The following is a 25,107-nucleotide window of genomic DNA, read 5'->3' as shown; positions in this document are numbered from 1 at the left end:
CGGGGATATATATCATGAGTCCCGATGATTGGTATCTGCGTACTGAGGGCGATACTTTATAGACTTTCACGAAAGAGAGCCAGAGATATATTCTAGTTTGACTGCTGTATATGGGCCTAAAATAGGGAGCAAAAGGGTGGACATTGTTTAGCTGAAATTAAATCGCACCTAACCATTTATTTTTAATTGTACAGGACGCATATATCTTATTTAATGCAGCTTCGATGAGTTAATGGGTTTTTGGATCACCGTTACAGGTTGCAGATTCCTAGACAGATAGTTAGGGATGAGCCTAGACTGGTTACCATTAACTGCGGTTGTGACCTTGACTATAGATATGATATCAAAAAAATATATAGCAGTATTTTTTAAGGATGTAGACAAAAGGTTCCTACATATATAACCAAGCGTAAAGATAAACTGGTTGCAATTACGTACGGCTTTTTAGCTATCTTCTGATACAACAGTGTGAAAGAGTAATTAGTAGTACCTGTCTCAATGCCTTATTTTAAGTTTCGGAGGGTTCACTCGTTTATCTCAAGTCTCTTATTACGCAATGCCAGCCACGACTATCCACCATGTTGTTAGTCGCTCTAAAAGGTAGACAGTCATAACCACTCGTTACATATTAGCTCATACTTGGATTTTTATATTACATCAAATGGCCATTATGGCAGCCGATTACCTGATGTTGTGATCTTATCGCGAATTTCTTTCTTTAGATAGGTATTCCCTCTGTTTTACGTCTATTGGTAAGGTTTATCTAAAGGATTAGAGTGAAATAGAGAACACAGTATTGAGTCTCTGCTCTTCTATTTCACTGCTTACTCTTATCAGAAAATTGTTATAAATCAGATCTCGCCGATTTCGGGACATACCTTTGGTTTAGTTGGGCTTTACGGGACATCGGGGTTCTCTTCTGGCATCCGTACACGTTCGCCTCCATCGGTATAAAGCAATACCTTATGTGATGCGGGAGTTTATATATAGCTACAAATTCGCGCGTCTTTTACTAATGATTGTCAGCTGAGAGGTAGTAAGCTGACACGCGTAAATGACGTATAGATATCACATACGTCGATAGTCAGGGACGCTTGCTACTCGATCCATGCGAAAGATAGAAAACGGACAAACACACAAACGCGCGTATAGGGCTAATGTTTGTCAGCTAGGAGGTAGTGAGCTGACGCGCGTAACCGACGTATGTGTGTGTAATAAGATGGTAGTCATGGACGCTATCTGCTCGGTCGGTAACAAAAATAGGAAACGGACAACAGACAGGCCTTAAGTATTTTTGTCGTATTTTCTGTTCTTATCTACATGAACACTGGACTCTAGGATTTTATCGGTGATTTCTCAGACATGTAGATACAATAATATACATAAATGTGAGATATTTAGATTAGTTTTTAAGGTGGTGGAGTTATATTCAGAACATCAAAGCTCAATAGCAATACGTGAAATTTCATGAAGGGTTCTGGGTGCAATTAGATAATTGCTTGTTCTGTGGTAAATTAAATTTACTTATTACGTCATTTCTGAATTTCTATGCTTAATAAATCATAATTTCTTGTCAATGCAAAGCGAGGAGTCCGTGGTGCTCAAATGAAGGAGGAGAAGACCAATAACTCGAGTTAAGGGGAGCGCTTCCAGCACCAAGCGGGCACAGGAGCAATCTCTCAAGTCCCTCTCTTGAAGTGGGGGGTTTTACTTTCAACAGCAGAATATTTATACAGTCTTGGTCACGAGGCAAAATAGAGGAACAAACAGGTCGTGGCAGATAGAGGAACAAAGATCAGCAAGAGGAGCAGAGTGTGAAGAAATGGGGGCGTGTCTTAGGCTTCGCGAGGGGACTTGCGATGTGAAATAGTCTGACAGTTGGAAGGGGGAGGCTTCCTCATTTGGGGGTTTGTGCTCGTGCTTCATGTCAGAAACATGAACCATCTCTGCGGGGGAGCAGGAACTCATGTACTGGTTTCCCGGACTTGGCAGAAACCACAGAGACAGATGGTGAAAATGAGGAAGGCCAGGTGCAGGGGTGTCGTGCTCGTGCTCGGGGTCTTGGGACACCAAAGGGTGAATTAAAAACAAAATGGTGCCGGCTTTTAATGTGGGCAATTATTAATCGCGCAAAGGGGATCGCGCAAAGGGGCATAATTAGATCGTGCAGAGGGCAGCGAAGGGGCATAATTATATATTTTATTTCCACATTCCCTCCTTGCCCCAGAGTGTAACTACATTATATCTCAATTTGCATGAGATCATTTATACATTCTTGTAACCTGATTCTTTCCCTTTCTCTCTGCTGGACAAGTGGTTTAGGAATGCATTTTGCAGCGCATAGACCGCACAGGGCAGGACCACATTGGATGCAAAGGCAGCATCCAGTTATTATCAGGAATATTATACCTGCTGCTGACAGCAGTTGCCATCCCCAGGACGATATTATCTTCCAGAACCAGTCAGACCACGTCCAAGTGCCAGGTTCTTGATGTAAACTTACGGCTATCTTGTGTAATTTTGTTATGGCCGTGTATACAGATGGGGAATTATCAGGAATAAATATACAGCAGCTAGAGCCTATAATTTTACAGGCTCCGCCTCTGTCAGCCAAGATGATGTCAAGGACAAGGCGATTTTGGAGAGTAACCAATCGTATGGCAGACTGCTCCTGGGTTAAGCTCCCCAGGGCAGACGCCGTCTGGTTTACAACAGCCTCTAAGGTCCTTGTCAACCTGCGTATAAGCTTGCTGTTCTGTACAGGGCCAACAAAGAAGAAGAACCCTTTGTTAAAATCTGTATACTGTTCCCATGAGGTTTCCGTTTGGTCAACCAAGGAGGTATCGATCGTTCTTTTATGTCTGACATGGGGCACTAGGAGGTCTCGGTGGTAAGTGGATGGGGCCACAAAGACAGGGGGTATCAGGAATGCTATATAGCAAGTTCCCCCCCCCAGTTCAAGGGCAGCTGCACATAGGCCGTTTGGCCACAGATGAAATAAGTATGGCGAGATGCTAGAAATGAGGACTTTCCTCTGTCTTCAAAACTTATAGTGGTATGACAGTCACTGTGTCCTAATGGAACAGAGCCATTTTTTTTGGATGCACAGGTGTCCATTTACTGGTGAGACCGAGATGGAAGGGGGACCAGCATTCTTTTTAGGTTTGGTATTTAACATCTTGTAGGACATGGTCATGTTCCCTTGCTTGTATTCTTCACTTTCTAGGACTGTACCGGTCGCCTGAGGATCTCCCTCCTTATTAGGGTAACGGGCAGTATTGAGTACCTTGTTTAAATCCCCCCAAGGCCACCCATTCTTGCATGAATTATTTCCGTCAGGGCAGGAGGTGGGGGTAGTATCGTCAGCTGTTATTAGGGCGAACCAGGCTTCACAAGTTCCATTATAAGAGAATGGGAAAGGAAAAAAGAGGCATCCCTCCCTTTTTCTGATGAGGTGGGATGCGGCCACATATCCAACAATTGGTGCTATTACTGGCCTGCTGAGTGTGGTGTAGCATCTGTATGAAGGTATTGTTTCGCAAGGCTAGTCTATGGGCTTGTTCATGAGGGGGTAGGTCGTGATAGGTGTGTTCCTGAGTGCTGTTGGGTGTATGAGAGGTGTGTTGTGTTGGAGGAAAAACAGTGTGGAGAATCCAACCAAGACACGTCATGACTGCCATGAGGAAAAATAATACTGTCAAACATATAATAGGACCATTATGTCTTTTTCTAGAGTTCATTTTTTTTTCTCCCACATAGTCAAGGTGTTAAAATCCATTCCCATGCTCCAACCCCTTCACCACTGGACCGACGCCCAATGGACTTAATTAGCCAGAGTCCGAATGGCAGACCTTAACTTTGATTTGTAATCCTGTTGTGGGGTTAGTTCCAAAGGCAATAAAGATTGTTCAGTCACAATGTCAGTGGGATTGGCAGGGCCATCAGCAACAGTGTCTTTTTGTCCAAAATGTTTCCGGCAGTTGCTTGCGTGTATTGCCAGCCCTTCCTGCCCTCGACCTTCACTGCTGTCCGTGTTGTTAGTAGTACGAGTCTTGGCTTCTTCCACCTGGGCTGGAGGGGACTGGTCCTGTCGAAGTTCCTCATGAGGACCCAGTCCCCGGGTCGGATGGCGTGTTCTTCTGGGTTGGTTTTGTCAGGGAAGGTGGCAGCAACCTGAGAACGACAAGATTGGAGTGCAGACATCAAGGAAGCCAGGTAGTCAGTCAGCATAGTACTGTCAACATCAGTTATTCTTTTAGGCCTTGGCGTACCCCACATATTTGGTGGTCTGCCAAAGACCACTTTATATGGAGATAAGCCAGTTCTGGAATGGGCTACCATACGCATGTAGAAGAGGGCAACCGGTAAGGCTACCATCCAGTCCACGCCTTTGTCAGTGCATATCTTGGCCAATTTTGTCTTCAAAGTTTGGTTGTGCCTTTCTACTAGACCTGCTGCCTGAGGATGTCTTACACAGTGAAACTTCCAAGTGTACCCTAACAGAAGAGACACTTGCTTCATGAGTTCAGAGGAAAAAGGTTGGCCGTTATCTGAGTAGATGACACGGGGCAACCCATACCTCGGGAAAAACTCACTAACTAATTGTTTAGCAGTTGTCGTTGCAGTGTAATCTGGGACGGGATAGGCTTCTGTCCATCTGGTCAGAGCACACACTACAACTAGCACATACTTGTGACCTCTACATCTCTCCATCTGGATATAGTCCATCTGGAGAACTTCAAATGGATGGTCAGGGGGTTGGAATCCTCCCTGTTCCACCTTTGTGCCTTTTCCTGGGTTGAACTGATTACAAATCATGCACGTTTTAACTTTTTGTTTGGCTGCAGCTCTCAAATGTTTGTTGTGCCATATATTCTGTATGCTGTCTAACATTGCTTTTTCTCCCAGATGCGCTGGTCCATGTATGGTGTTTACCATAACCTGTACCATGGCATCCAGTAGAAACCATACTGCTCTTTCAGGTGTCATCCAGCCTTGATCTGTAAGTACCCCTCCTTTTTCCTTCCAATCTAGCAGTTCCTGTGGTGTGGCGTGACTTTGGACATCCCGGATGTCAGAAAAGGGGTCTCGTATTGTATATTGGCGGTGTGGTATACTTAATTCTGTGTTTGCTGCTAACTTGGCTGCACTGTCTGCAGAATCATTCCCTTTTGATATTTCATCTGTTCCTTTTGTGTGCGCTTTACATTTTAGCACTGCGATTTTCTCTGGTAACTGTCTGGCCTCTAAGAGGGCAGTGATGAGTGTAGCATGCTGTATTCTGGACCCATGTGATGTGAGAAATCCTCTCTCTTTCAGTGTAACCTTGTGAGGTGTTATTTCCATACATCCTACTGTGGTGGAATCAGTGGCCCACAGGGTGTGTGGCAAATCTTTCAAACGCTCATCTAATTCTCTACTTGTGTAGTGGCCCTTGAAATCTCGCAGAAATAGTCTGACATCTGTAGGTGAGCAAACAATGACAGCTCCTAATTCTTTCAATGTTTTTATACCAAGCAAGTTTTCTGGACATGATTTTGTCAATATAAGATCTGTAGTTGTCATGAGGGGACCAACCTGCAAGGGCAGTGGCTTTGACGTGACGTTTGTCACAGGTTGTCCCGAGAAACCCAGAGAAATACTTTTTGAACCCGAGAGAGGAGCCTCTGGGACCTCTTGATGGCTATTGTTGTTTTACTGGCCCCAGTGTCTAGTAGAAACTTCCTATCCTCCCCAAGAAGTCGGACCTCTATAAATGGACCTGTCTGATCTACTGGAATGGGGATTAGGGGCAGTTTGTCATCTTCTCTCTCTGGGCAACATCATGAGAAATCTGGGTAATATTCAGTGTAGGCGCTGTCTATAATATTCATTTGGGCCATTTGTGTTGTCAGTGGAACTGAAGGTGTTGAACTGTCTAGGGAACCATTCTGTTTTGGCTGATATGGGCGTGGCTGGGTCTTACCAGTAGCCAAATTGTGCTTTAAGACAGGGCAATCTTTAACGAAGTGTCCCATCTTTTTGCAATAATTACAAGTGCTTTGTATATTTGTCTGGCTACTTGGTGTCTGTTGACGCTGGGGTGCAGTTTGGGCTACTAATGCTTTCATCTTTGTGTCTTTCATGCATTTCTTATCATTTTCTTCTTCATCCCTAATGCGATTCTGGTGATATTGTAGCATTTGTAACACCTGTGGAGGTGTATGTGCTTGCCAGGTACTTTCTACTTTTAGTACTCTGTCCTTAATGGCTGGCAAGGCGTTATCTACTAATTTGGAAACAAACAGATGCGGGTAAGCTTCACTTGTCGGCGTAAGGCCGCTATTTACCGCAAAACACTTTTCAAGTCTAGTGTAATAATCTCCTATGTCTTCACCATGTTTCTGTTTGCAGGAGGAAATGGCATCCCAGTCCTCCTTTTTCACTGTTAGTAACTGTGGTAGCACCTTTAAAATAGTGCCAGGAAGTGCTTTTAGTCTGTCTCCTATACCTTGACCTGCTACTCTAGTATTTTCGTCATTCTGAAGTTCAGTCCATCTAATGTGTTCACCTGCTACTTTCCAATCTTTTTCTCTTAGTTTGTCATATATACCTGATGGCAACAATAATTTCAGAATTGCTGTGATATCAGAAAGAGTATATGTTCCCATCATTAATACATCTCCTAATTCCTTAAAGAATGCAGCAGGATCCTTTGAGTGGGAGGGGTTTTGTCAAGGGTACATAAATGAAGACGCTTTGTAGCGCTCCATTTGTGTCAGCTCTGGGGTGGACCTCTCTCATGGGGAACTGGCGTGTTTGAGGAAGTCTATTAGTTGATCCACACGTATTATGGGGAGATCTATATCAAGTCACTTTCTGGTATTTCTGTCTAAAATCTATAAATGTTTTGAGAAAAACTGAACTATTGTGGAGGAACATGTTATCAGCGCAGTCAGACAGAAAATCTTCGAGTCTTGGATCATGTTTAAAATGAGTGTCATTGAGTGTGATGAGATGTTGTACCATGTAGAGACTTGCTAATCTTTGATGTGAGCGTGGTAATGCTAGAAAAAGCTGGGCTATGAGATCATTGTCATATATCTTATATTGAGAGACCCATAGGGTCGCAGTTCTGGCTATTTCCTCCTCCTCCGGTGTAAGCGGAGGTTCCTGGTCTAACCAGTAGGCTAATGCATTGGATGTATTTTCAAATAACTCATCTGGAGATGACCGTTCAGAGTGACCTTGGAGGAATGTAGGCGGGGGTGTTCGTGAATTAGGGGCGGAAGAACGAACGGGTAGGACTTTTTCAGTAGGTTCAGTAATTTCCTCCTCAAGTTTCTTATTCTCTTCATTTGTTTGCAAGTTTTGCAGAATACGGGTCACATTACGGGTGAACCTGTCTAGTGCATCATTTATAAGTTCTAGACTAGTGTGGTCGGATGCGTTATCTAATAATTCAAAAAGTGAAACTGGTACATTTCTTTCCTCTGCATGTATGTGTTTTATGAAACAGCAAAGGAGGAACCTACACATGTGCATTTTTACAGGGTGTGATCTTCTTGTAGTCATAGCGTTAATTGCTCGTGAGTTCTCTCCAGTACGAAGAAACTCAGAGGCCGCTTGAAGAAACGTGTCAATTGCTGGTAGATGTATTATTTCTTCCCAGGAGTCATGAAGTATTTTACTTATTCGGACCGCCTCCCCTGTGTTGCTCGGAGTCGGGTCATAGGGGCAGTCGGGAATTGTTTTACCTGGGTCTGGACCTACGGCACCCCCTTCTGGAGTGAGAGGTGGTGCGTTATGTTGTGAAAGGGGTGGCGGAGGCAGAGGGTGTTGAATGACTGGAACTTCATAGGGTGGTGGAGTATCTAAGAGAAAATTAGTAAAAGTATCCTCTGGTAGTGGGGCTGTAGGCTGTGCTGATGCAATGTTAAGGTTTTCAGGTGCAGATGGTAATACAGGATAAAAACCAGTAGAAATGGCTGATTGTTCCCTTTTATTCCTTTCACTAACTACTTCTTTCCCTATTTCTTGTAACTGTTCTTTCTTGGCCTGCTCTGACATTCTCTTACCCTTTTCAACTTTATGCAATTCCTTCTGTTGCCTCCTATGGGCTTCTTTTCTCCATAATTCTACTGAGTCACTCTGTGACTGGCGGACTCTCTTTTTCTTCCATAACTGTTCCTCTAATTTCATAATACACTCCGTATCAAAACTACCATTTTCAGGCCATCTATATCTGAGTTCTAGGTCTTTAGTATATTCTACCCATAGATCACAATAAATAAGTGCACCGACACCATGTTTTGCATACATGAAGTGTCCTGGAGTATCCCGAGGAGGAAGGGGAATTTCCTTCTCAAGAATACTCCTTTTGGTTGCCATCTTACGTATTTTCGAGAAAATAGGCATGATTGCAAGACTTTCAAAGATTTTAGAAGTGAGAAAAACACAAACAGAACAAATATCTTTACCGTACCCACGAAAGAGGTGAGTCCGTCTTTTATACTAGTTTAGTAGTCCTCACAAAATAAGTGAGAAACCCACAAAAAACATGTATCTTTACCGTGCCCACAAGGTAGTGAGTCCGTCTTTTATACTAGTTTTAGTAGTCCTCACCAAAGATAGGTGAGAAACCAACAAAACGCGTATCTTTACCGCCCCCACAAAAGCTGTGGGTTCGTTTTTATACATTTCAGCAGTACTCACCGAAAAATAACTGGAAGGCCTGTATCGAGCGTGAATATCCAATAGACTTCACGTTTTCGGCGGATTTTATCTACACAAATTCCAGGCTTCACCACAATGTTTTCTAACACTGTCCACTTTATTTCTTCTGGCTTGTGGTCACATTCTACATAATGAGCTACTAGTGGGGCATTCATTTTTCTTGTGCGAATCGCTGATTTATGTTCAGTAACTCTTGTGTATACTGAACGGGAAGATTCTCCCACGTAGCCTTTACCGCATGGACAGATTAGCAGGTACACAATATTTTTAGTCTTGCAGTTTGTCAAACAGGTCAGAGAAATAGTGGTACCATTAAAATGTAGCTCATTCATCTCGATTGCTTCAGGACAGATTTTGCAAATTCCACATTTGTGGTTACCTATTACCGGAGCCCCGGTAATGATATTTCTTTGAGTGCTTTCCTTTAGTGCTGGCATTCGTGATCTGACTACTAGATCTTTTAAGTTTTTGTTCTTCTTATATGCAAAAAGAGGTTTTGTAATCCTATCATTACTGGTTCTATTCACATTCAATAGATGCCAGTTTGAATACAGAATTTGACGGATCTGATTGTTCAACAGGGAGTGTCTAGTTACAAACACCAGGCTCGCATCCCGTTTGGTCTTAGTGTTTGTGAGAAGATGTTGTCGGTCATAATATCTTGCTCTTTTATATGACTCGCGTATTAATCGGTGCGGATAGCCACGTTCTTTAAATTTTTCCTTCATATCTATAGCCTTCTCATCAAAGTCAATTAGTCTAGTACAATTTCTCCTTACTCTAAGGAATTGACTGAATGGTATACTATTCTTTTGTGATGTAGGATGGAAGATACTATAGTGGAGGAGAGTGTTCCGGGCAGTTGGTTTGATGAAGAGATCCATGGCAAGCTGACCCTCGTGATGTTTTATCTTAAGGTCCAGAAACTCTATTTCCGAATTGCTTATTTTTTCAGAAAATTTTAAATTGGGATCGCAGGCATTAAGCCAGGATATGAATTCTTGTAACGCGTCTTCATTGTCGTCCCAAATAAAAATGATATCATCGATATATCTTGACCAGTAAAATATCGATTCAAAAAATGGTGCCACTTCATTAAAAATATGTTTGTCTTCCAAGTGTGCCACATAAATGTTAGCAATTGTTGGGGCACAAGAAGCGCCCATACTCACTCCTTTTATCTGCTTGTACAGATTCCCTCTAAATTCAAAAATATCGTTGTCCAGAACGATGTTAAGACAATCTAAGATGAAAGACATATTGCAATCGATTTCGAAAGACTCTATAAACTATTTGGTTGCTTCTATGGCACCTACACAGGGGATGTTAGAATAGAGGCTTTCAACGTCCAATGTCACTATCCACTGTCTATGGGGATTGAATGCTGTGCCTTCTAATTGGGTAATGATGTGTCTTGTGTCTTGGATGTATCCAGATATTTTCCCAATATGAGGACGTAATATTGCATCTAAGTATTTTGAGATAGGTTCGGTGACGCTACCAATAGTGGTGACAATGGGGCGGAACGGCGGATCGAATTCGTTCTTGTGTATTTTTGGAGTCCCATATATACTGGCCATTCTGGGGTTGTCAACATTCATGTATTCATATTCCTTATGATAAATATCCCCATTATTTAGTGCCTTGAGCGTTAATTTTGAGATTTTAGTTTTTACCTTAGCCGTGGGATCCCTCATGATTTTAGTATAGAAGGTAGTGTCATTCAGCATAAGCTCCATTTTCTGAATATAATTGGCAGTATCCAACATAGCAATTCCACCACCCTTATCGCAACTTTTCACAGTAATTTGGGTGGAATCTTTAAGATCAAGTATGGCTTGGTGTTCCTCCATAGACATATTAAAAGGGGGTATGTGGTATATATTTAGTTATGTTTGGTAGTCACAATTTTTTCAAAAATTCCTATTTCTGGACCTACCTGATCGAGGGTAGGTGTGAACACTGACTTTGGAGCCAGGCCAGATTTGTTATGTTCCATAGTGTTAGGTTCTCTATTCGAGAAAAAGCTTTATAACCGAATTTTCCGGAAAAAGCTAACCATATCATTGAATAACTCAAATTTATTCAACCCGGAATGGGGTACAAATGAGAGTCCTTTTGATAAGATGGAATAGATGGCAGGATTAGCGTCATGACTGCTTAGGTTAAAGATGGGGATAGTTTTTACTCCCTCCAATATTTGGCAATTCTTGTTTCCAAATATCTGTCCGCATTCTGCTGATGGTCCTGAAATTGCGGCTGATATTGTCCCTGAGGTGGGTAGGGTTAATTCTGTGGATATTGGCCCTGAGGCTGGTATTGTTGATTTTGTTGGTATTGGTGTTGCGATCGATATTGTGAAATTGAAATTGAATTGAATTGAAAATTCCACTTATATAGCGCATAACCACCCGGAGGCCTCGCAGCGCTTTAGACTGATTTCTGTGTGCAACTGCAGGGTAGGATTAGTGCGCTTTTGAAAACAGGTGGGTTTTCAATTCTCTCCTAAATGACATCAGGTTATTATTTTGTCTGAGGGATAAAGGCAAGGAGTTCCATGCCTTCGCCGCTGAGTGAGTGAAGGAGCGGCCACCCCAACGGGCTCTCTTGATTTTTGCTTTAGTTGCCAAATGCAGTGAGGCTGAACGTAGGGTTCTGAGCGGCACGTAAGGCGGTATTAAAGGATACAGTACTGCCGGGCCAGTTTGATGAAAAGATTTGTGCAGAATGCACATGGCCTTGAATAATGTTCTGGAAGCCACTGGGAGCCAGTGAAGCTCCTTTAGGGCAGTTCTCGCCGACTGCCAGCGGGGGATATTAAACAATAAACGTGCGGCACAGTTTTGAGTGACTTGAAGTTTTTTTGTCACTGTTGCCGGGGCCCCTAGATATAAAACATTTCCGTAATCCAGGCGAGAGAGTATCAGGGCCTGGACCATGACCCTTCTCGCCTGGAATGGGAGTAGAGGGAGCACTTTCCGGAGCATTTTCATTAGCCCCACACATACAGAGGCAGTTTTAGTGGCTTGGAACGAGAAGTCCAGTGCTCTATCCAGCCAGACTCCCAGACTCTTTATCTGCTCTTTGGGAGGAGGGGGAGCGCCGAGACACAGAGGCCAGTCAGCCACCAAGGAGGTGGGAGAGGAATTACCAAGTAACATAATCTCGGTCTTCTCTCCATTGAGCTTGAGGTGGGAGAGTTGCATCCACCCAGCTACAGCCTCTAGACATGGACCCAAAGTGTTGGACGAGCCCTCCTCGTGGTCCAAAGAGACCACGAGTTGGGTGTCGTCTGCGTAGGTGACAAACCGCACACCGAAAGGGAGAACTATCTTCTCCAGAGGCTGCATATAGACATTAAATAGCGTGGGGCTCAGGGAGGAGCCCTGAGGAACCCCACAGCTGAGCGGATGTTTTGATGATGCCACCTCGCCTTCAAATACCTGAAAAAAGCGTTCCTCTAAAAAAGAGGTCAGCCACAGCAGGGCCGCGCCCGACACCCCCATGCCACTCAAACGATGTAATAATGTGGCATGGTTCACAGTGTCGAACGCGGCACTGAGGTCCAGGAGTATAATAGCTGTTTTTCCGCCTCGGTCCATTATAGCTCTGGCTGCCTCTGTAACCGCTAAAAGAGCGGTCTCGGTGCCGTGCTGTGGACGGAACCCTGTTTGGGAGACCTTAAGCAATTTGTTGGACTCCAGATAGTCCCCTAATACTTTGTTAATATGTCTCTCCAACAGCTTACTCATCCACGGAAGCAGCGAGATAGGGCGGAAGTTGGATAGATTGTTAGAATCCAAGTTCGTTTTTTTCAGCAAGGCCCTTACCAATGCACACTTCCATGTGGATGGTACAGAGTTGGAGGTGATGGAGGTGTTAAGAACCTCCAACAAACAGGGGCGGATAGTGTCCATTGCTTTTACTAAGGTCTGGGGTGGAGCAGGGTTATTTGGGGATCCTGAGGTGACCTTCTGGACCAAGGAATCTAAAGTGTTAGGGTCCAGAAGCGGAAAGGTGGCCAGAGAGCAGGGTGGATGCGGGTCTAAGTCTGAGGTGGACGGTAAAAAGGTGCCCTCACCATTTATTGCTAGTTGGGAGTAGATAGCCTGAATCTTCTGCGAAAAGAAAGTAGCAAGATCCTCACAGCGGGTCTGAGCACCCTCTGATGGAGGTCTCTCAGAAGGAGGAGATATCAGGGATTTAGCGATTTTAAAAATTTCCCTAGGGGAGTTAGCTGCCATATTAATTTTAGTTTCATAGAACTCGGCTTGGGCAAGTTTTATCCTACTCTTATAGTGCCTTATAGCCGATCTGTACTCTGATTTTTTAGATTGGGAGCGGTCTTTCCTCCATGCTCTCTCCGTTTTCCGGCACATTTGTTTCAAAGTCCTGAAGGCGGGAGAGTACCAGGGAGCAACTTTTGGCCTTCTGATTGTTTGCAAGGAGCACTTTGGAAGAACTAGATCTAGTGAATTGGAGATCCAGTTGTAAAAATTAAGAACTGCTAGGTCAGGGTTCTCAGTTTTTCGGGGCAGTTGTTCAGAAAGGGCCTGTTCCCAAGTATGAATTGGCAGCGCACTCCATTTCCTACCCCAATGCCTATCATGGATTTGAGAGGTAGTGGGAATGTTAATAGACCATGTGAAGGGAATTAGACAGTGATCAGACCATGGCAGTGGTACCGGTGTTTGCACTGAGAGCTTGTCCAAATTACTAAAAACATGATCCAGAAGGTGACCCCTGTTATGTGTCGCCTGAAACCCCTTTTGGGTCAGACCAATAGCCTGAAGATTTAGACGAAGGTTATTGGCAGCAACATTAAGGGGATCATCTAAATGCAGGTTTAAATCACCTAACAGAGTGAAGTTGGCCGAGGTAAGCACAGAGTTGGCGGCTAAGTCTGTTATGTTGGCAATGAAATCGCCAGGAGCGCCTGGTGGTCGGTAGGCCAAAATCCCAGAAAAGGTGGTAGTCGGAGACAGATACAATGAGAAATATAAACTTTCACATGATGACGAAGTGGAGCAAGTAACGCGACAGCTATAGATATCCTTATAAATAATAGCTAGTCCTCCACCCCTGCCTCACTGACGATCAAGATGCTTAATGGTGTAGCCTTGAGGAATGGCCCACACTACTGTGGGATTATTTTGGGACTGAAGCCAGGTCTCTGTTAGAAAAAGGGCCTCTGGGTTATACTCCTCGATCAAAAGCGCCAGCTCAGTATGATGCTTTGGGAGTGAGCGACAGTTGAGGAGGAGCATTTTCAAAGTATGCTGGGACTGTTGTTCAACTAGACTGGAAGGTGGAAAACCCCAATTACAGATTTTACAGCGTGTATTGGCGAGATAGGGAGGGACGATGATAGAGCAAGAATGATTACAAATGGGTCGCAAGGCATGCAGCGTAGAAGCGCTGTATGAAATGCGCCGTCCTACCATTGTGCTCGATAATTCGGTCTCCAATTGCCTCGCTGTTGGCGCCTCCCTAAAAAAGGTCTATAACCTTGGTTTGATCTAAACCGATTCCCTCTGGGATGGTATGGTGACATGCTCAAATTGCTACCTGAATCGGAGGAGTTAGAGAAGGTGGTGAATTTATTGAATCTAGGTTCAGGATGGTGTGTTATATTATCCTGATCAATTCCATCCAATTGGCCATAAAAGTTATCAGCTAAATAAGGGTGCCTTCCTGTGTAATGTCAGAACACAAAACAATGATCCCGGCTCCGTACTACCGTACACTCCTACTACTCATGGAGTAACGAACAGTCAACTCTTATCTGTCCGAATAGAATATATATATATATTTTTTTATTTGTTTATTGCAGTTTTAAAAGACAATGTGAACCAAAAACAATACAAAAAGAAAGGCAAATCACGAGCATCTAATAGGACAATCATGAGAATTATTACATTTGGCAGTGCGTTAAAATGACAGCTTACAACAGTGGCAATAGTAAGGCACAAGGCATTGCAGTAAAGACATACATCATAAGCAGACCGAACCATACTCCTCTCCCTCTACCATAACCTCTTCTCAGCCGGCCGCCATGTCATAGGTTGTGGCTCAGCGTCCCACATAATCCGTCAGACCTGTCGCAGCAGTGCTGTCACAGTGGGCGTCACCTGTTATCATCTCCACCCTTTCCCGAGTGTCTCTATCGTCCTCACAACCCCCGTTCTGAGCTACTGACATAAACGTACCGTCCAGTATTAGGGACCAAAAATTCTTAGGCCTGTTCTTCGGGGGCATCAGATCACTGTATAATTCAGTTTGTGTGCAGCAGTATAGCAGTTCCTTCTTCCATAAGTTAAGAGTGGGGGGCGGGCCACTCATCCATGCTCTTGCAATACACCGCTTAGCAATTAGAAACGCCATGTCGACCAGACTCCTCTGGGTAGGTCGTAAGGGTTTCGAATATCCTAGAAGGGCCAACAGTGGGTCCAGGGCTAGGGTTAAAAGCATTACTCTGTTATTTTCCCCATAGACTGCCTGCCAAAAGGGGAATACTGCGGGGCATGACCAAGCTACATGCAGGAAGTCCGCCAGAGGAGCCCTGCATCGCTCGCATTCGGATGTCTCGCGAAGGCGGTACCTATGGAGTCTCTCTGGCGTATAGTAAGTCCTGTTCAGGAACTTAAAGTGTATGAGTCTGTGGCGCCCATTTAGGGAAATCCTCCTAGTGCTAGCACAGCAGTACTGCCACAGTTCCTTGCTCATTTCAGTGCCCAAGTTGTGTTGCCAGGCTAATCTCGGCTTCGTGTACTCCGTGTATTTTTCAGACTGAGCTATCCTATAGAGGTTAGTCATTAATTTCAAAGGCGATCTGGCAGCAACCACATAGTCAAATGAAGCAATCGTCACCGGCTCCTCCATGTCGGCACCCAGGAGTTCCCGTAAAGCATGTCGTACCCTATCGAACTGAAAACGTTCTATCAGGGGGGGTTCATCTCATCGGTGACAATGTCGTCCCATTTACGCGCCGTGCCTCCCATGAATAAGTCGCCCATGGTGTGTATTCCAAGGTGATGGAGAGCCATTATTACCCCTTTCTCCCTGCAGGGGGATAACCAATGGCACCATTCTATCTCCGCTTTCGGAGAGTACAGCAATGTACTCGCCTGAATCTCCATCATGTGATGCCAAGCATGAATAACCCAATTCAAAGAGTCTAGTAAGCCCATACGGCGATCTCGAAACAGCGTTAACAAGGCTGGCAAAGGAGTCGGTCCGCAACTATCCTCTCAATGCGGATGTGGGGAGCGTCCTGTGGTCCGTGTATCCAGGAATAGGCATGGGCACTCTGCGCCGCGCGATAATAGAGTTCCATGTCTGGAGCATTTAGGCCTCCCGCAGCATATGGTCGTATTAAAATATTCCAGGCGACCCTAGGCTGCTTACCCGCCCAAGCAAGATGAACTAATAGGGATTGTAGCCTGCGAAAAAAGTGGGAAGATAAGACCATAGGGATGTTATTAAATAGGAAGAGAAACCGCCGGAGCACCACCATTTTCATTAAGGAAATGCGCCCGAATAGTGACAGCGGAAGGGAAATACATTTCTCTATGTCGTCCTCTAGTTTAGATATAGCGCAGCCATAGTTTTCCCTAAGAACAATCTCCGAGTCCGTGTGAAGGCGTATTCCTAGGTACCTGACCGCCTCAGTAGTCCTCGGTAGTGGATACTCCGGCTCAAACTGTCCCGTGGATGGCGTCAAAGGAAACATTATTTTTTTTCAAACCATTATTTTTGTTGTAGGGAGTACATGGATATCGTCTGCCCTAAAAAAGGAGTATCATCATACAATCTCCATAGCTATTAACAGGTTAAACCTTGCCACACGGCCCTTCAGCCCACATCCCAGAGGCCGGGCGGCATAGCTTTAATCAATCCCAGTTGCAATTCGCATATTCATCCATTCGGGCATTTCACATCTTGATAGATCCCTACATTTTATACTTTTATCCTCAAAGGAAACATTATTGATTTAGTCCAGTTAACCTGTAAACCTGAGAGGGATCCGAAGAGAACCACCTCCCGCAAGACCGGAGAAAGATGCGTAGCGGGGTCCCTAACATAGAGTAGCGTATTGTCCGCGTAGGTAGAAACAATAAGATTATATGTGGGGATGCGGATGCCTCGATGGCTATGATACTCTCGTAGAGCACACGCAAGAGGTTCAGCTACTAAAGCATAGAGTATCGGGGAGAGGGGGCATCCCTGCCTCGTTCCTCTACCTATCGCAATGGGTTCCGAGACCAACGGACCTATGCGTATGCGCGCTGTTGGCATAGAGTACAGTACCGTCAGAAGTTGTAGGAACAGTTGACCTACTTCCATCCTGCTTAGGACCTGGTGCAGGAACACCCACTCCACTGAATCAAATGCCTTCTCCATGTCCAAGATAATCGCCACAGCTGATACCTCTGGGCGCGCGTGCTGGAACGCAGCGAAGACAGTTCGGATGTTGTATGTAAGATTGCGCGTTGGGACGAAGCCAGACTGCTCTGGGGCAACCATGGACGTGACCAGAGGTTGCAGACGGTTAGAGAGGAGTTTAGCGAACATTTTTGTGTCGACATTCATAAGAGAAAGTGAGCGGTACGAGGCACAATCACACGGGTTCTTGCCTGGTTTAAGAATTGTCACAATGATAGCCTCTCTCATGGAGGGCGGCATGGCACCCGAATTGGCCATTTCGTCAAACAAAGTAAGTAGGTGTGGTATCAGGAGTTCATAGAAAGATTTGTAAAAGGCAACTGTAAGGCCATTGCTACCCGGTGCACTCCCACCCTTCATGGACGATAAAGCCAGAGCCACCTCGTCTCTTTCAAATGGCCGAGAAAGGAATTCTCGATGCAGGTCAGAGAGCCATGGGAGCTCGATATGTGACAGGTAATCCACGATGCGCTCCTCGGGAGCGGGGCCTCTCGATGAGTATAAGGTCGCGTAATAGTCACGGAATCATTCCGCGACTGCTTCATTTGAAAGAGGGACATCTGAGTCCTCCGATCGCAGCATCGGTATAGAAGCGCTATCCCTGCTGCGTGTAGCTAGTCGGGACAGAACAGAGCCCGGGCGTTCACCTTCGCAATAGTTCCGGGCTGTGGCATACTTCCCCAAGTGTTTAATTTCAGCATCCGCCTCGTCATTATTTTCCCTAAGGACCCTTGCTATCTCCTGATCAATGGAATCGTCACCAGACTGCGACCTCAAAGCCTCAAGATCTTTAAGCTTACTTTCCAACAACTCGAGACAGCCTCTGATCGACTGCAGCACCCCTGCATGCTTGGAGATAGTGACTCCCCTAGTTTATAGCTTAAACGCTTCCCAAACCGATTGAAACGAATCTACAGAACCAACATTTTTTTCAAAAAAGGTCTCAAGTGCCGTTAGCCGTTCCTCTTTGAAGAGAGGATCCAACAAGGAGTAGGGAGGGAAGCGCCAGGCAAAATGCGGGATCCGCCGGGCAGGCATGGAGCAAGTAATCAAGAAAGGCGAATGATCCGAGTAGGTTCGTGGCAAAACTTCACATGCACGTACACACTGAAGAAAGCAAGAGGACACAAACCAATAGTCTAATCTCGTGTATATATTATGGGGGGCTGAGTAGTGCGTAAACCCGCCCTGCGACGGGTGTCTATGGCGCCAAACATCTACCAAGTCCATATTGGCAAGCTGCATAGACCGCGTCCGTGCAGAGGTCGAAGGGGGTCGCGTTGGGCCGTCCGATCTGTCCAGCCCAGGGTGTCGTATCAAATTGAAATCCCCTCCCCAGAAGGTAATCTTGTCAGCATGCGGAAGAATCTTTGTCACCAGGTTCGTATAAAAGCCAGGGAAGTCAAAGTTGGGGCCGTAAGTGTTCACTATGCACATGTCCGCGCCTTTACCATAGCAGCCTGTGATCGCGAAGCGACCATCACTGTCTGTCTCTAACGGTGTCCACGTTAGGGAGGACTTTGGGTTAAACCAAGTGAGGACCCCCCTGGCATGTGTGGTAAAGCCGGCTGCGTGGATATTGCTCCTGAGACCTCTATAGCGGAGGAAGGGACTATCTAGTGGGAGGTGTGTTTCCTGCAAGACAGCAATGTCGACTCTGTCTGACTAAATATTGAAGGACTTTGCGTACCTTGCGATGGTCATTCAGTCCTCTTACATTCCAGGTAAGGAATCTTAACGTATCGGGAGAGTCATCCCCTACTGTTATGTCGCCTGCCATAGTGAGCGTGGAGGGGTCATCTCTACCATATTAAGTGTAAGTACAAGAAGTATTGTGGGCACATTTCTGCCTATCCGTACATCTCGCTTGTTTGCCTTAAACGAAATAACCAATTTAGAACATTGCACAATTCCCATGGATTTCCTTTCTCAGCCCCCCACCCACGCTTGCCCGTCCCCAACTAGGCCGCGTTCATCCTTCCGCCCCATCAAGCATTCTCCAGCCCCCCACTCACGCCCCAACAACAAAACGCTCACAAACACGCATCCCAACCCATTCAGTCCCCCCCCCCCCCCCCCCTCCCCCTGAATATGCATTGAAATCAGTGGTAATCACACAGGGGCAGATGTAGTCGGCAATAACAGCGCGAAAATCTCTCAAAAGCAGTACCAAGTACAATGCCCCCCCTTCGCCCCTCCGTTCCAGAAATCTAGGAAATAAAGGGGTGTCAATACCACACCGTGTTTAGTTGCCAAAAGAACCAATCCACAAAGGAAAAATCGCAAACTGCAAAAGCACACAAAATCAGAGGCCTCCCAAGCCTACAAGCAAGATTGCAAAGATCGGGTGAGATCTATCAAGCAATTTGGGACCTAAAGAATCATGGGGCAGGCCTTATTAGGCACAGGGACATAATGTCATCTTATATTGTCTTAATTTAAAAGGAAATTAGTCCGCCAGGGCGTAATAAAGGATACCTGAAGGATAGGCATCGTTCCATCCAGCATTGATTACTGAGTCAAAGGCAGGGCCCCCAAACAAGAAACATAACTGCAAAAACGAATGACAAGGACTATTCACCCCAGCCTCCCCCCGTGCATCAAACACAACCTGCAGCGTAACATCAGGGCAACAGAAAGGTCACGTACGGTAGCGCTCAGTCCTGCTCTTCCAAGGATCCCCCCTCCAGGGCGTCGTCTTCCTTCCTCGGCGAGCGTTTCTCTTTCTGCCAGTCTTTCAGGGCCTTTTGTAGCACCTTGGGGTCCGTGAAGATCATGGATCTCCCTTGTCTGTTGATGCGTAGTTTTGCTGGGTATAACATCGCATAATCAACACCGAGTTCTCATAACTGGCGCTTCATAGGAGCAAACTGTTTCCTGGCTTCCTGCACCCTGGCCGTAAAATCGGGATATATGGACAGGACCGAGCCCTCATATTGTAACGGCTGCTTTTCTCTAGCCAGTCTCAGAGCCACGTCTCGGTCCCGATAATTTAACAGTTTGGTCGTGGGCCCAATGAGCGGTGCGCTCTTTCCACAATGAACATGGATGAAAACGCCGTGTCCCCAAGCAGTTTCTTCAGGAGCCCCTCCATGAACAACTCCATGTTGCCTGTCTGGGTATTTTCTGGAAGGCCCGTGACGCGCAGGTTACATCGACGTGAGCGGGCCTCCAAATCCTCAGTTTTGTCCAGGAGGGACTGCATGGCTCTGCCGATTTGCTTGTTATCAGAGTCCAGTGTGGTCTGTGCCTCCTCCACCTCGGTGAGCCGGCGCTCTGACATGTCGATCCGCTCCGCGTGTTTGTCGAGCCGCTCAGCTATACGATCCATGCGGTACGTGAGAGCGTCTATTTTCGTGCCCAGGTTAGCCATGCCTCCTTGCAGGTTGTTTTCCATGGTAAGAAGAATACCACGTAAGTCCTGTTGCTGCGCCTCGTCCGTCGCAGGCCTGTCCGCAGCTCCACCTCCACCCGCGTCCTCCATTGTTTTCGGACCTCTGGGCCCGAAGGAAAGCTTGGACTGTGTCCTGTCCGAGCGTCCCATAACAAGCAGGAGTGCACCCCCTCTCTGCAGGAATAAGACCTCTATCGAAAATCACCTCAAAGCCGAGCGCGCCGTCTGGGTCCGAGGAGAGAGACAGCGGCAGTATGGGGAGTAAGTATGTCAGGAGAAGCAGGTGTTGACACAACCGTGGGACGTCCGGCAAGGGCCTGGGGAAATGATAGAGCGCGCGCCGAGGCGATATGCGCAATATCTAGTGCAGATGCTTCCAGCAGCAGATGCTTCCAGCAGCAGACAGTCGACAGGCAGAATTTAGCGTTCCAGAAGCAGCTCCAACACATGTGGCGAAGGTCCAGGCATCAGGGTGGCTGCCGCCGTGCGCAGGACAAGAGGCAATCAGTATGTGCGTGAGCCAGGACCCTCAGCCAGACCCGCCAGCGCTCGCTCTCCGTCCAGGCTCAACCATCGCCCCAATTTGCGTAGAAATGGGGGGGGGAACAGTGCCCCACACTGTCCCCCGCACTGTTGGAGATCACAGGCCAGGAGGGTAGGGGCGGGAGCGGCCGCGGGCGTAATCGCGCTTTCACCAGCTTGCACCACCGCCGGTAGTACTCCCTCGCCAGCTACTGAAGCAGCGTGTCCTCCAATGTGTAGGCCCCCTCACAGAGGGTACAGCGACGGCGCAGTAGGGTATTCTTCAGTGGTCCAAGCTTCAGGGCCGGGGGGTGGGGGGAAGAGGGGGAAGGAGTGACCTGGTGTCCGGGGTCCTCACACTGTCCGCTAGTGCCCCCCTATGGTCTGCGCACCCCCACTCACCGCCGTGTCAGCAGTCTGTCGCCTCAACCCGCAGCGCGGTGTCACCCGGGGCCTCGGTGGCAGTGCCCTCGATCACTGCCGCGGGGAGCGCAAAACTTGAGGCTGCGGCTCAGCAGGCCCGCCGCTCGTCTCAGACCGGAGTGCTGGAGCTCAGCTTTGCGGGCAGCAAACTTGAGCGGAGTTTCAGGAGGCAAGACCTCAATGAAAGTACAATCTCCAGTGCTGCAATCTGTCACCATATAGCTGAAACTAAACAGGATACATGCAGGATCGTTGGTCTGGTCAGAAGAGCTCCGAACTCAGGCAGCCATCTCGGATGCCGGCTAGCTCCGCCCCCCTGTCCAAATGGAATTTTTATTAGACTATTCCTGTTTCTTTAAAAGTTAATCAAAACAATTTTTTGGGGACTGAAGAAGAAACAGACTTCTCAAATTCACACATGAACTTACACGTATATACAATTCACAATAACATGCACTGAAAGACAAAAATGGACTGTGAAAAAATCATTAGCAACGGCTTACAACATGACAAAATCAGCAAATGAATTGATACATTAATCTGATGCAAAACACATTTTGAGAAACATTTACATGATTTACGAAATGTATTAATAAACATGAACATATCCAATGTTATGAACCACATATGTTATTTCAGCTCCAGCATCAAGAGTACCTGAATAGTGTATCAATCCTTTATCCAATAGTCTCCTTCAACACTCGCCGCATTCAAAATTAACTAAATGCCTTCCAAAATGCCAACATGTTTCAAGACCCAGGCGAATAGTACTGGGACTATCATCAGGGCTTCATATAAATGGACCGGATATTCTGTTTTCTAGAGTTGGAGCAGCCGCTCCAGCTCGTTTGCTCCAAGAGTTTTTGGCTTTTCTGCCACTGGACTCGTTTATGTTACAGCCTAGAAGGCTCCCTTAACTTTGCCAGTATAAATTTCTTTACTGCAGAGTATGGGCAGGACTGAGTTCCTTGAGGACTCTTTATTTTTAGCGCATCTTCACCAATTCAAAACTCTGGACGCAATGGACTATCCTTTTGCTCAAATACAGGCGTGCTTTCCTTCACGGGTATTAATTTTCACTCAAAAACGAGAAGGAATATTCAACTCGTGCACCATGCTGGTTGTGACTCAACTCGGCATCTCAAAACCCTGTGAAATGTGGCATCTAGCCAGCCCAGAATGCATCATTCTTCCCACTTTCAAGGTTGCAGGACCCATCTCTTAGTGTGTGCAGTTCCCTAGCCCACCCCAGATGTATGACTACCTGGGGATTGCATACCCATAGAAAAAAAACGGTTTAATAATGGCTTCCTCCTCAACAATAATAGAGCAGCCCCTTTCGTGTGGGTCTACCATTTGACCTTCAAAGGCGGCCTCCCTATTGAAGTTGGCCTTTTGGTCACACGCCCTGTTTGGCCTTCATGTCATCGAGAGATCACACCACTTCCATCGCAGGTCCTTTGTTTTCCGTCCTGAAAGTTATTCACATCTCACCCCAGGAGGGCAGAAGGCTGTCTGTTGGCCTGCAACTGTAAACGGTCACTGGAAAACTTTAGGCAACAAAGTGATTATTTACTAAAGTTGTCAATTGTACAAAAATTACAATATATATTCGGCTTGCCCTTTAAGTCAAATTTCATCCAAGGACTCCTTTGAAGTCTTGAAGTATTATATTTAGTGTCCTTTTCAGGAGTTAGCACTGCAGAGTTGTCATTGTGTAACTCTGTACTTGCCAATGGGGCTACTAGCCTTTCCAAATTAAAAACAACAATGCAAGTTTTTTTGCTGTCAGGGCATTTAAAATTAACAAGCATTTGCAATGCAAAAGGTCTCGCATTAGGAAAGTGTGAGCTATTGGTATTGTAAATGACACATTTTTTTAAATATGTGTTGGCTTTGAAAATATATAAATTAATAGCATTGTTATTCACAAAGCCAATAGCTTACACTTTCCTAATGCGAGTTCTATTGGCTATGGCAATGCTTGTTGGTAGCAAGCAAGGACAGTGCTGTTGTGGTGCTGAGTGATGATGTGGTTGGGCTGAGTGATGTGGTGGTGTATTAGTGATATGGTGATGTATTAGAGTGATGTGATGGTGTCCCAGAGTGATGTGGTGGTGTCCCTGAGTGGTGTGGTGGTGTCCCCGAATGGTGTGGTGGTGTCCCCGAGTGATGTGGTGGTGTCCCCGAGTGATGTGGTGGTGTTCCAGAGTGATGTGGTGCTGTCCCCGAGGATTAGGTTAGAGAAAGTTAAGAATATTGCATGGGAGAAAGGAACACACATGTATGCAAAATAAAATATTTGTATGGAGAAAAATAGACATGGAGAAAGGAGAGCAGATTCTGGGTTAAGTTATGACAGAAGGCACGATCTAAAAACTCTTTATGGGAGAACAGAAGGCAGAGACTAAGGGGAAAGTTACACCCTACTGCATGGAAGAAATGGGTTGAGAGACCATGAAAGAAGCAACAGTAGACCTTAAGACAGAACAAAAGGCAGTGTGTATTGGGGAACAGGAAATAGAAAGGAGGGGTTATGGGAGAAAGGGAGGCAGCGAGCAAGGGTAAAAGTAAGACGGAGAGCATGAGAGAAAGAAAAGCCGACATGGGAAAAAGGAAAGCAGAGAGCAAGGAAGAAGGGAAGGCAGAGTTCATGGGAGAGATTAAGGCAGACAGAATGGAAAAAAGGGAAGGCTGACAGTATGGGAGAAAGGGAAAAAGAAGCCAGAAAGCATGGGAGACAAGAAGGCTGAGATCGTGGGTGACAGCAAGGCAGAAATGGGAAAAGGAAGGTGAAGGGCATGGGGGAAAGGGAAGCAGAGTGTGAGGGAAAAACGAAGGCAGAGTGCATGGGAAAAATGAAGACGGACAGCAAGGGAGAAAGGATGGGAGAGTGCATGGGAGTAAGGAAGGCAGAGATCATGGGAGAAGAAAAGCAGAGTGCATGAGAAACTTGGGGCACAGTGCACAGAAAAGAATGTAAGGTAGACTAGGAGAATGTAAGCAAACGTCATCACATAAAGCAAAGAGCGTATGTGAAAAAAGAAGGCAGCTTATGTGACAAAATGGAAGGCAAAGAATGGCAGTAAGGAAGAGCGTATGTGAAAAAAGAAGGCAGCTTATGTGACAAAATGGAAGGCAAAGAATGGCAGTAAGGAAGACGGCGTGTGGGAGGAAACAAAGGAGAACATAGTAGAAAAGAAAGCCGGGAGTGCCGAAAAAATGAAAGAAAGGTACAGAGCTTAGCAGAATGGAAAAGAGAGAGCACGGAAAAATGAAAGTGAATTAAGAATGTGGGAAAGAAAAAGCAGAGAGCTGTGAGAGAAAGGAAAGCAGGTATTAGGAGGGGAAAAATTAGAGTGAATGGGGAAAGGAAAGTAACCTATGGAAACAAGGTTGAAAGCGAGAGAGAGGGGAAGAAACGGAGGTAAGGAGAGAGAGAGCTGGATGAAGAACAGACCATGAAAACAAATAAAGGCTCACGAGAGCGAGGCCAGCAAGTTCGGGAGCGCATTCCTTTGAAGACTGATGCGGGGGGGGAGCGGCTTCCTTTGAGGTCTGATGCCGAGGCTCAGACAAATGGTGGTGTGGGAGCGTCTTCCTTTCAA

At 46.0% G+C, this 25,107-nt stretch overlaps 1 protein-coding gene across 1 annotated transcript in view; it reads left to right on the top strand.

The window, feature by feature from the left end:
• Positions 1-25,107, top strand: part of ABITRAM (actin binding transcription modulator) — a 567,965-nt gene that overhangs the window by 252,949 nt on the left and 289,909 nt on the right. The gene's annotated exons all lie outside the window — the stretch shown is intronic.

The sequence above is a fragment of the Lissotriton helveticus genome, chromosome 4_1 (assembly GCF_964261635.1).
Source record: "Lissotriton helveticus chromosome 4_1, aLisHel1.1, whole genome shotgun sequence".
Lineage (NCBI taxonomy): Eukaryota > Metazoa > Chordata > Amphibia > Caudata > Salamandridae > Lissotriton > Lissotriton helveticus.
This window is presented reverse-complemented; position numbering and strand designations above follow the sequence as displayed.